Consider the following 13,524-nt stretch of genomic DNA (forward strand, 5'->3'; position numbering starts at 1 on the left):
TCCCCTTCGCCCAGGCGTGCTCCAGCACTACCGTCCCGGGCTCTGCTGCGGTTTTCAGCCATGCGGGCGTTTCCGCGTCCTCCTCGGGTTGTATTGAGTGTTTGTATTGTTTATAAACAGGATTGGAGAAAAGTTTCCATTTTTCTCCAGCAGAGGGCGAACTGTGTCTCGCTGACTCACGTAATGTGCGTTGTATCCGAAAATATGAAAATTGTCATGGAATTGAGTCGTGAGAATAACATATCATCCCAGCCCTACTGTATTAGAGTTTGTGACTGAAAATCCACACCAACAACAAGTGTGTCGGGACATGTGCATCACTTTTAAGTGTCCTCTGGAAACACTTCTGTTGTGGTCTTTGCAGCATTTTCTAAATGTTGGATACGTGTTGTCAAATTGATGAAGATGTTTCCTTAATTTGCTTGTGTTTTGTCTTTTTGCAGGTGTTTTCTTAAGTTGTGATGCTATGAGGGCTGCCATAGTTTTGGGCATTTTGGCCCACGGTGGATCACAGAGACGGCAGAAACCTGCGTCCTTAGCCTCAGAGTTTCGCAGGTTGTCTTTCACCACCTTCTCAACGCTCTCTCAAGGATGTTAAAGCGAAGACGAAGGGTGTTAAAGCAAAGATTTTACTGTTTCAGCTGAATTTGGTGGAGCTGGATGCAGCTATGCAGCAGCAGATTGGCTGTTTAACTTTCTGATTTCAAATATTTCCACATGGCTGATATTAAAGCCAAAGAGTTGCAAATGTAATCGACTGTCATGGCTGTCCTGTTGCAAACAAACTCAAAAGAAAACAGTAAATTACTCCAGTTATCAGCGGTTTAGACGGCTGCAGATGCAAACGTCACAAACTGATTTGCAAACTGCGCTTTCCTTCAACATGCAAACTGGTGATACCTGTGAAAAAGTGAAGTCAAATCCAGATTTTACACGTGCATATTCATCTTATTGTTTGTTTACAGTCATGCACAGAGATGTTTTCTCCTTCAGCAGCAAAAGATACAGCTGTTGCATGCAAACTCTGGTGTTTTCAGTCGTTTTTGGATCCGTACAATCCCAGAAAGTTTTCCAAACAGTTTTACAGAAACACTTTCCACCTGTTCTTAACCAAACTGAGCCTTACAGACTTATCCTGCAAGCTCCAGTGGAAGCTGTTGACCTTGACGACCTGGCCTGTGCCGTCGAGCTGCATATGCACGGTTACTCTGTGTGCCCCACATGTCTCAGTCTCTTAATACTTTGCACCAAACCTTCTTCAAAATAAAAATAGAGACCCTTACGTTCCTCTTCACCCAGTTAAAGCGGACACTAACGCAGCTGTAATCTGTAGAAGCCTGGTTAATCTCTAACATGGAGCCTCGTTAAGGCTCTGGAGGAGTTTGGTGGTTTTATAAACAGAGCATTTCCTGTTTGCATTAATTAAAGCTGCACGGCTCAAACCTCTGTCACAAACATCCTCATCATCAGAGGTGAGACGATGCTCAGCTCTCAGGTTCATATGCATCTCTCAGAGCGGCGTCCTGGGAGCGTGGAGCTCATAGCTTCCATGAACACACACTCAATGAAGTGTCACACACACACACACACACACACACACACACACACACACACACAGCCCGTGATGAATGGAACTCAAAATCAATTTTCTACAAATGTCTTGGGAGGATCCATCCTCTCCATGTTTAGCAGACTGAGCTGTAATCTGTGCAGCTTCCTGCAGCAGTGAGACAGCAACACACACACACAAACACACACAAACACACACACACACGCGCGCACAGTGAGCGTGAGGGGAAGAGACAGCCTCCGTCCCTGATCAGCAGTCACCCAGGCCTCCTCGTCTCGACATGATCACTGCCTGTCATTAGTCAGTTACGCTGTAAATTATTTAAACATGCACATGTTTGGAGGCTTCTAAACACAGCAGACACAACGCCACGCAAAGCGCTTTCATGCGCCGAGTGACGCGCTGACACTCTCTGAGAAACGGACTCTTGGAGTGAATGAATAAGTAAGACGGGGAAATAAATAAATAAGCGAAACAAACAAAAAACACGGCGAGGAGGGGGCCGAGCTGGGGGATGACGGCGTAATTTAGCGCTCCACTTCAATCCCAGTCAAATTAAAAGGGAATCTTAATGCATGTGTCTCTCCCAGCACTGATGCGTTGGCGCTCTGTGATACGGCGGCAGGATGGTAGCAGCAATATGTCTGACAATCTATTCCCAGACTGGCCTCGCTGCCACTCAAACGCAGCAGAGCGCCAGCGCCGCCGCCAGAGCTACACTTCCAGTGGTTTGTGGCTACTGCAGTGTTTGTGAGGGTGCGTGGGAGCGCTCGACAAGGCCGCTCCCACCGCTGAGCATTGTGGGGCCTCGGCGAACCGGAACTTAAGACAACATGGTGCACAAAGTGGGTAAACAGCGTCTGACATGTTTTCAATATGGTTACATTAGAACAAGCTGCGTGTGATTGAAAAGCTAATATTCAAGCCATGCAAATCATCAATCATGGGAAAAGGCTCATTAATTATTCAATAAAGCGTCTAATTCAAGAATCGATGTAGGGGAGCGGAGCGCGGGATGAGCGGCTCCCAGCAGAGAGACGGAGGGAGGGTAATATAAAGGAATAGGGAATTACCCCTCCGTCTCTGAGCCGCGGCCCAGCTCGTCCCGAGCTGTCAAAAACAACTGCCGCTCCCGCGTTTCATCTCGCCAAGTTTAAAGCCGACTTTGGAAACACTTCATTTTCCTCGCGAAAAACTCGTTAGGTCTTTGTTCCTCATTAGTCCCTCTTCTCTGTCTCCGTTACTCCTCCTCTGTTGTCCCCCCCTCTCCTATATCGCTCCTTTCTTTTTTCTTGGAAGTCGTCGTTACGGCTCTTACGACCGCCTGGCTCGGACGTTTTGAAGTTTGGTATTGTGCCGTCTGATCTCGGGGGCAATTACAACTGGGCCAAATCTCTTCCTTGGGAATTCATTATTTACGTTCAATTAAACAAATTCATCAGCGGTCTCCTCGCTAGAGTTCGGGGCGTGTGAGTGGTCGGCTGTAACGAAGCCGGGGCACAGACCGGCTCAATCAGCTCTAATACAAAGACTCGTGGTGTTTCCTGCAGCCGGGCCCCCCGGCCCCCAGCACCTCAAAGGTGTTTCACAGACTTCATTAGTCTCTGGGGACTTCTAAAGTCCAACAGCACACCCACTTCAAAGCTCATTAGTATTCATTATTAATGAATTAATACCCAATATCTCTGATAGAGCTGGGCTATCGTTAAAAGTTCTGGACCCAGAGTTAACTTCATTGCAGCTCGTTTGGCTGCCGGCGTCTGAACTTCCGCGCTCTCTGCAGATCATTTAGGCCTCAGCAGCTCTCAGCAGCTCTCAGCAGCTCTCAGCCGTCGTGGCGGCGGCGGCGGTGGTGCTGTGAACTCTCCATCCTCTCATGCTCATAAAACTCACGAGGTGTCTATGAGGCGTTTAAAGCCCCGCGACCGCACAGCCACAGCTGGCCGATCTGATAACAGCCGTGCGGTTCAGGAACAGAGGAAAAGTCAATACGCAGCGGCTGTGTGCGACTCTGGGAAGTCTGAGAGTTCAGGAGGACTTTGTCTCAGTCACACAGGATAAATTTCTCCATCTATCAGAAAACTGTAGTTACACTAACCCAGTGATTAAAAAACTTTCACCGGTTTAACAGATGGAAGTGAAAATTTAAAGGATGAGGAGGAAACTACTGAAGAAGCAGAAATGGAGTGACTCATTTGTTGTCTGAGCTTGTTTGCAAACAAAGTAGGCAGAAAGAAACACATAAACAAAGACGCAGAAGAAATTAAAACAATAAAAAAAAACAAAAGCAAGAAAAAGATTTGAGATTTGTCAACAAAATCTGTCAAAATTTGGAATAATGATGTCTTCACTTCAAGAGCCCCTAACTGATTCACGAGGCCTCAAACACCAAGGTCTGCAGAGAGCTGGCCAATGAGAATAAAGGAGGTTTGTGGAGCAGGAAGCCTTAAAGAGACAGCAGCTAAAAGAAGTGTCAGGGTTTGGGACTGGAGGGTTGCTGGTTCAAGTTCTGGCATGAACCAAGACTAGGAATTTGGCTGATAGCTGAAGAGCTGTTAGCATTATTTCCTAGGCACTGTCCAGGTGACCTTCAGCAAGGTACCACACCCCACAACTACTTAACATTTGGACAAAAGCGCTGGATAAGTGAAATAGTAAAATGTAAAAATTATAGTGATGGTTTCCTAAAAGAGCAGAGAGAAAAAAATAAAGATGTTTTGAGCTGTAAATCATGTAACGCCAAAAAAAAAAAGTAAGGACTCAAAAATGACAATACCCCTCTTTAAGGAGGCGGGGTTTATGACTCGTTCTGCTGCTGGTCAGCAGGGGGAGCTCTAAATCTTTTGGCTTCATATCAAGGAACACTTTACTTTAAAGATATAATAATAACAATAATAAGAATAACTTTATTTGTGTAGTACTTTTTAAAACAGGAGTTTACAAAGTGCTTTAACAGCCCGAACATGAAAACAAACACAAGCTTCGACCTGAATGAACCCAGGCAATACGAGAACCATGCAAAATAAAATGAGAGCTTGAGGACTGAGATAAAAACTAAAAACATCAATTAACAAGAAAATAAAATAAAAATAAAAGTGACATAAAGAAAATATCATCTCTTGCTTTGAAAATGATCAGTGAAACCTCACAGTCTGACCTGACGCTCATGTTCCTGACTGCTCCTGAAATAGAAAGTAGGAATGCTCCGATATGAAATCTCTGTCTGAGACTGATATCCGATATCAATAGTGCTGTTATGGCCGATAACCAATATTTGCCAATATTAATATTGGTAAAAAATAAAAATAAAACAATCTGAGATGATGTATCGAGGTCGTTCAGAGAGAAAGAGGGGCGTAATCGTGAGAAAAGACGACCATGGAGAGGATCAAAGGATGTAGTGATAAACGTGATCAAAAAGTTTGTTTTTTGGATCAAAATCAGGAAGAGAGACATAAAAAAAGAGAGTCCACTCTTCTTAGGTAGCTTTGGTTTTTACATCGTCAGAGAAAACAAGATTATTTGGCTCTTTAAAGATCGTTCAAGATGCTCTGGAAATGCCAGCAGCTAATTAGTTAATATTGATGGATACCAATATGTTGAAAAATGATGAACATCAATCAATACCATTTTTGATACCGATATATTGTGCATCTATAGTAAATATTGCAAAAGTTACTACACTCATATTTGTCAGTGTTTTTCAGACGTGAAACACGTATTTTCTAAATTCTTCACCTTGGCCAGAGACCCCTCCATGAGTGAGCTACCACCTTATCGTGGTGGAGGGGTTTGTGTGTCCCAATGATCCCAGGAGCTAAGTTGTCAGGGGCTTCATGCCCCTGGTAGGGTCTCCCATGGCAAACAGGTCCTAGGGGAGGGACCAGACAAAGTGCAGCTCACACAGACCCTTATGATGAATAACAAAAGTGGTAGCGAGTTCCCCTTGCCCGGACGTGGGCCACCAGGGCTCCCTCCTAGAGCCAGGCCTGGGGATGAGAGATTTCCCCAAACTCTTAACCTTTTAGTAATTTAAACCTGTAGTTTAGTCGTTTTTAAACAGCAAAACCTGAAATCTTATCAAGTGTTTTTCTTATTTTCAGTAGAAAATGTATTTTTTTGACATTTTAGAGGATGAGACTTTTTAGACCGAGCCACATTCACCTGAGCAGTCCAGAAAAATGTCTCATTTTAAGTTATTAAATGACTTAAATGAGGTCTGAATTGCTGCTATAAGTAAAAAAAAAATCTGCTAAAGGAACAAGAGAAACGTTGCCTGTATTAAGACACTATTCAAGTTTAAGCAAATCTTCAAGCAAATTTCTCTCGTTCCGTTGGCAGTTTTTTTTATTTGTTGCAGCAATTCAGACCTCAATTTTCTCTTTAAATAACTTGAAATGAGACATTTTTCTGGACTGATCAGGTGAATGTGGCTCATATTGAGTATAATAAGACCATTTTTACTTAAAATAAGACAAAAACACTTCATGAGATTTCAGTTTTTTAGTGTTCCTGTCTGCTCCTGCGTGTGATTGGTCAACAAACCATTTTCAGTCTACTCTGACCATAATCGCAGGTCAAAGTCCGAGACGTCCTGAGACAGATATCAGGGACTGGAGATGATGATAAAGGTGGAATCAGCTGAGACAGAGAGAGGAAACACACACACACACACTCTCACACACACTCTGCAGCACACGTTCAAGGAGGATCATGAAACACAACACGGAGGGCCCTCTCTGTGCATGTTAAACAATACTCTGACTGTCAACAATCAGGCATAAATTAGCAGCCGTGGCCTCTACTGTATTTATTCTGGTAATTACCTCCCAGGAGGGCACACACACACACACACACACACACACACACACACTCTCACAAAGACACCACAGCGTGCCACGACACACTTGCACTGCTCCAGCTCGTCGCCTCAGAACGTGTGAGGGAGGGGTGTGTAGACATCCCATCAACAATGTGTTCCTGCATGAGTGTGTGTGTGTGTGTGTGTGTGTGTGTGTGTGGAAACATATGCGAGCAACACGAAGAATTATTTGTCTCTTTGATTGTGTTTGAGAGCTTTAAACCGGATAAATCTGAGCTGATTAAAGCCAATCACTCGCCCCCATTAGGGGACGGCGCCCTCGCAGACAGATTGTGACTGATTGATTGACAGTTCTGAAAAGTGAACAGATCCAGATATCAGAGTTCAATAACAGCTGACAAAGACGAGCCGAGCGGAGAGACAGACAGAGCCGCGGAGAGACAGACAGAGCCGCGGAGAGACAGACAGGAGGGGAGGAGGATGAGAGACACGGAGCCGGAGAGGGAGACAGGGACACAGGCAGTGACAGCCACGTGAAATCTCATCTCCATTTTTGACAATGGGGGAACCGTCTGAAGAGCAGAGAACAGAGGGAGGAATTTAACTGCTTTCATCTTGTCATAATTATCTCCAAGAAGCCACATGAAAGAGAAAATCTGTGTTTTTTGTTTATAAATTAGAGAACAAGGACATTTTCTGTGTCAACTTTGATGGCGTTTTTCCTCTGTGCATGGCTGAGCAGTCCTGGGCTAATGATCCCGTCTCTTCTTAAAGAGGAGAAAAAAAGCGCTGATGAAAATTGCAATAAAAACGACACTAAAGACAATTTAGCAAATGAACGCAGAGCCCAAGTGTCAGAATTCAGAGAGCATCATTATCAAAATTGCTTCAATTGTTGTGCACTGGAGCATCTGCGAGTGTTTCTCAGCGCCAGCCGCCACCAGAACAAACCCAACGCCGTCTGATGTGAGCGGGAGCTGCGGCGTCTCTGACCCCACACTTAGCGGGTGAAGCAGTTATTCCTCCAAAGCTCAAACATCATTAAAAAGAGCCGAGGTCATTCCTGTGATCCGTGCAGCCCGGCGCTCAGCCCGGCGCTCACGGGCCGACCAACAAATGGAGGCAGAAAGCGACGGCAGCAGCGATCAATAGTTCCCACAAAGACGCACAGGAGCACTCTGGGTAACCATCAATCCCGCCCTCAGACAGGAAGTTAACCACAAACAGGGAATAATAACTGCATGGGTTAGTTGGCGCCTCGTCCACTCTTTCCAGTCACACTTTATTATAACTCATGTGTGTGTGTGAAGAGGGAGAATCACACACACACACACACACACACAGCTGAAGTTTACGCACAGATAAAACCAGAATTAACCAAACAGCCGGAGCAACAACACGACTCAGACTCTTCAAACACACGGATGAACTCTTGGATTAAGAAGAAACTGTGTCAGTGAAACAGCTGATTTAAAACAACAGAAACATCCATCCATCCATCCATTTTCTATACCGCTTATCCTGTTACAGGGTCGCGGGTGGCTGGAGCCTATCCCAGCAATCATTGGGCGAGAGGCAGGGTACACCCTGGACTGGTCGCCAGTCAATCGCAGGGCTGACACATAGACAGACAACCATGCACGCACACACTCACACCTAGGGACAATTTTGGTGTGACCAATTAACCTGGTAAGCATGTTTTTAGACTGTGGGAGGAAGCCGGAGTACCCGGAGAGAACCCACGCATGCACGGGGAGAACATGCAAACTCCACACAGAAAGACCCACCGGCCGAGGTGGGGATTTGAACCGGTGACCTTCTTGCTGTGAGGCTGCAGCGCTAACCGTTGCACCACCGTGCAGCCCAAACAACAGAAACAGGAAATAAAAATGTTTGTTTCTTACTTTTAAAGTTGTTCAGGAAACAAACTTTGTCTTCACTTCACTCTCCAAACTGTTTTCCTCAGGCCGGGCAAACATTTCAAATGGGCCCACTTCCTGTAAGTACCTTTGAATTTACCTGACACTCTTCTTCTGCAGGCAGCTCACAGGGTTCCTGTGCTCACTACTGCCACCTGTAGGTCAGAGCAGGAACACAGACAAAACATTGCAGAAGCATCCACAGTCAGCATGTTTCTTTGTTTTAAAGATAAAGCTTCTTAAATCAAACTTTTCTGGTCTTAAGGAGGAATGAAGGACTTTTATTTTTCTCAGCATCCAACTCCATAAATTACATTTAGTTTTCACACAGATAGGTTTGAGAGAAGCTTGAAACAGCCTGAAGAAGGTCTTTTAGTTTACATATGTTTTTATTTATTGTTTTGTTTTCCAACATTTTATTTCACCCCTCAAGTTTTTTGTTTCTGAATATTACTATTATGATTCTAATGATTATCTTACTTCTGTATTGTATTGTAATAAATAAATATATAGATAGATATTTTCTATCTAGTTTTTTTTTCTTAGAGGTTTTTGACTTGACTTTGGTGTCTCTGATTATAATGTATATTCATGAAAGGCAGTAAAAATATATTTTCAAAAAAAGCCTTAAAAAGGAAGATAAATGTAAAAATAATAATAATAATAATAATAATAATAATAATAATAATAATAATAATAATAATAATAATAATAACAAAAGGGAATAATAAGAATAATAATGACAAAAACAATTATTATAATATGATGACAATAATAATAAAATAATAAAATTAAAAAAGCCTAAGGAAGGAAGACAAATATTATAATAACTATAATAATAACAATAATAATAATAATTTTAATAATAATAATAATAATACGAAAAAAAACAATAATTATAATACAATGACAAATATAATAACAAAAAAATATAAAAAAGCCTGAAGAAGGAAGACAAATATAATAAAAATAATAATAATTATTACAATAATAATAATAATTTGAATAATAATAATAATGACAAAAACAATTATTATAATACAATGACAAATATAATTACTATAATAAAATAAAAAAGCCTATAGAAGGAAGACAAATATTATAATAACAATAGTAACAATAGTAACAAGAATAACATTAATAATAATAATAATAATAATGTTTATAACATAATGACAATAATAATATAATATAATAAAAAAGAAGACAAATACAGGAACAAAAGAAGGAAGACAAATACAATGAAAATTATAATAATTATTATTATAATTATGATTCTATTAATAATTATTATAATAATAATAATAATAATAACAATAATAATAATAATAATAATAATAATTACAATAATAATAATAATAAAAATACAATTTATTTTAACAGTGTTTTTTAGGACACTCAAGCACCTTAAAAAATTAAATTAAATCAAATTAAATTAAATAAAAAATAATTGAAATTTTAGAAAGACTCCATCTCTATTTTCAAACTCAGAAACAAAAAATAAGACATCATTTTAATTTTCAACCTGTTCTTATCATTTAAAGTAGGGGAGACCAGGGTCAGTTGTAACACTTGTATTTGCTTTAATCAGGAACAATTTAGGAATCAGCTGATTCACTCTGCACATGCTCAGTTTAGTCCATGTATGAAGAAGCAGAACCCTAAAGCAGACACAGATAGATTTGTGAGGGAAAACATTATTTTGAGGCGAGAAAGTAATTTTTTCTGATTACCCAGCATGCTTTGTGGTTAAACTCATCAAACTTACATCAGGTTGATCATGTGTCTGTTTAGCTATCTTACTTTCAGATTGTTTGTGGTAGTATTTTAGCTGTTAGCTAAGCTAGCTCGTCGCTAACACACTCAGGAACAGTTGAGACAAACAGGTTGGAGCTCAGATTGTAAACAGAAAAATCTACAAACACAGTTTGTGTTAGCAAACCGCAGTGTTGTTATGGTTTGTAGTTTCTTTTATTTCTGCTGAAAAGCACAAATTTATTCAAGATTTGAGTCTGTTAATTAGTTTAATGTTGATTAACAGATTAATTAATACTTCCTGAGTTCTGTGGCGCACATTCTCTGAGGATTAACTCCTCCAGGCCGACCAGACCCTGACCAACAGGAGCCAACTGGGCTCAGACCCCTCTCCTCTGACCTCCTCCTTGGTGTGCCAAACGCTGAGCTGAAGCAGAAAGGTTTACCAAAGACACACTCCATAAAAACACCTGTCATCTATCACCTCGCTCGCACACACGTCCCATGTTGTCTGACCCGTTTCCAGTCGTGACGCTGAGACCTGAACCAGTATTTCCCTCCCAGCTGAAGCAATCAGCAGCTGAGAGCTGAGCCTAACGCGGCCAAAAAGGATGTGAAGCTGGTCCAAAACATGCAGCAGGCAGACTGAATCTAATTAATGTTTATTAAGAGTCAAAGCGAGGGAAGCGGCCAGGTTAGCGCCTGCTGCTGCCGTCTCAAACCCCGATGACTCACGCCGCACCGGGCCAGCCTCTGCTTTCAGCGAGCGGCTCGTCCTGGTGTTTGCAGCTCGGTGCTGGTGTTTAAGGAGCTGAGCCCAAAGTGAGCCATATGTGCTCACTCTCTGCACATTAGGCGGAGAAAGCTGTGGTCATCCATCACTGCCTTGTTAGCGAGGAGAAAACCCGGGAAAGGGCGACATATTGGAGAAACATATTGAAGGGAAGCACACACACATTCAGAGGCCTGGTGTTTCTGTGTCAGACTCCCATCACTCCATCCTCTCTGTCCATCCAGCTTCTCCAGCCATCTGTGCCCCCTCTGACCTTTGACCTTTAACACAGGTCAATACAGGTCAGGCGTCTCAGGTTGGGCTTTTGTTTCCGAGGAGCAGACGGCTTCTGTCCCACATTTTTCTCTGAAACTCGCTGCGAATTTTTGAGATTCACCTCGGATAAACTTTTTTAAGTCGGTGAGTGTGCGCTTCACAAAATGAGACAACCCTGCTCTCCCTGAACCAGAATAAATATATAGAGAGGATTGCATGGAGCAAAGTGGAGCACCAGGAGACATCATGCAATATGTAAATCATTCGACTGCAGCGAGGGCGAGGGGCCCGGGAATCCGCTCGGTGAAAGAACCAAACAGAAACCAAAACAACTCAGCAAACCACAGAAAAGTTGTCGGTGGAAATTAGACCAACAGGCAGCCGTAGCGCGGCGAGGGAACACGCTCAAGGTTTTCCTCTTCACTTGGCGGTCGTACACGTTTTGTTTCACCAACACCTCTCCGCTGCTTTTCTTTCCCAGCCTTAATTGCAGTTTACAGGGAAAGGGTAATCACTTGTGAAACAGGGCGTGTTATTTTCTTGCCCAGAGTGTGAATCCTAAGCAGGCCAATCGCCGGCTCCATCGCTCCATCTCTCCGCCGGCTGAATCCTAATGGCTGGATGGAGAGGAGGAAGGAGCGCGGGGAGCGGGAAGGAGAAGGAGAGGGAGGCTGACAGCGGGGCTTGACATGGGCATTAAATCATGCCCCGAGGAATCCTCCATCCACAGGCTCCTGACAGCCGCGCTGTCATCACGGCCAGGCCACTTCCTATGCCTCTTGACAACACTGGAGCAGAATTAGTCAGAGCATCAGATGTAAATTGGCGCTGTTCAAGGATGATAATGAGCACCAAGATACATGTCGGTGTCACTGACGGGACGCCATCATGATTGGCTGTCCCTCACACCGCGCTCCATTAGGTCTAATGGTATTCAGGCCAGGTATGGGCGGAAAGGAGAGGAGAGGAGGGAGGAGGAGAGGAGGGGAGGAGGGGAGGAGGAGGGGGAGCGGGATGGACAGGGAGAAAGTTTTCTGTTGTGATCAGTTTGTTCTATTTGTGTGTCGGCTTCAGCAGGACCCTGTGGCCACGGTGGGGGACATCTGAACCGCGTCCAGACAGCCAGTACAGTCAGCTGTCCACTTCCTGACACGCTGTCCTCTCACTCTGCACACACACACACACACACACACACACACACACACAGAGGTACACAAACAGCTCCTGTCATGTGTGTGAGCTTATGTAGGATTCACAGTTTGGATTAAAGTCAGTCTGATAATAATAATAAATACTCAAAACGGCAATCAAACAGTATCCTTAATGTGAAAACAAATACAGTCACTTATTGTCATTGCATTAAAGTAAAAAGCTTTAAAAAAAACAACAACAATATTTTCTATCAACATTTTCACCAGTAAGTTACTGGACTGAAAAAAACAAACAAAATAAATAAATAAATAAATAAAAAATTAAAGATGCTAAAGATGAAGTGCCTCCAAGTAAAAGTCAAACAACTTCTCAAACATTTATGGCCACAGTGCACTGATCTATTCCAACTTATTCCTAAATGTTTTGGTAAAAGTTCTTTAAAAAAAAACTGTCAGCACAAGGTGCACAACAAACCTTAATATCATCATAAAGAAATCTTTTAATCAGTTGAATTAATGTCATTTTTTGTATAAATCTCACTCCCTATTTTAAGTTGAAGTTTCCAATATGTTTTTCTGTATCACACCGACTTTAATTTTCTGAGTTACTAAAGCTGGGAAAAGAAAACAGTTGGACCAACTTAACTGGATTATTTCAACTGAAAAAACCTAAATAATTTTAATTCTTTGAAATTAAGTTGAAACGTTTAATTAACACAGTTGTTTAAGTCAGATACTTCATAATTTTATTAACGTCAAATCAACAGTTTGCATCAATCCAACTTCAAGTTTTTAGTTGTTTTAATTTAATAATTTGTCAAACTGAAAGGTAAAAAAAAAAACATGAATGAGGAGGGAATGCAGTGGATATGCAACCCTGTTGTAGAGCTGTCTGTGCTGTGGAGCACAGACATGCCGGCTGTCTGTGCTCCACAGCACGGACAGGCTCACTGGCTGTCTGTGTGCTAATTTAAATACTGCCCATCATTACATCTCATTTGTTAAGATATAAAACATTTAACATACTTAAGAAATCATTTAGTACATGGTCCATGCTATAGGGCACAGACAGCAGCTCATGTCATGTGGAGCACAGACATCCTGTGCCTTACGCAGGTTAATATCTCAAAATACAGGGTTATTTTTTGTAAATCCACTGCATTTCTCCCTCAACTAAACTTAACTAAAGACTACTGTTTATATTTACTTACCTTTTTTAGTGCAATTGGTTTTATAGATTCTTTAAAGAAAGATCAACC

Source organism: Halichoeres trimaculatus, unplaced genomic scaffold, assembly GCF_033239565.1.
Source record: "Halichoeres trimaculatus isolate MK-OKI-2021-1 unplaced genomic scaffold, fHalTri1.1 fHalTri1_scaffold_19, whole genome shotgun sequence".
Taxonomy (NCBI): Eukaryota; Metazoa; Chordata; class Actinopteri; order Labriformes; family Labridae; genus Halichoeres; species Halichoeres trimaculatus.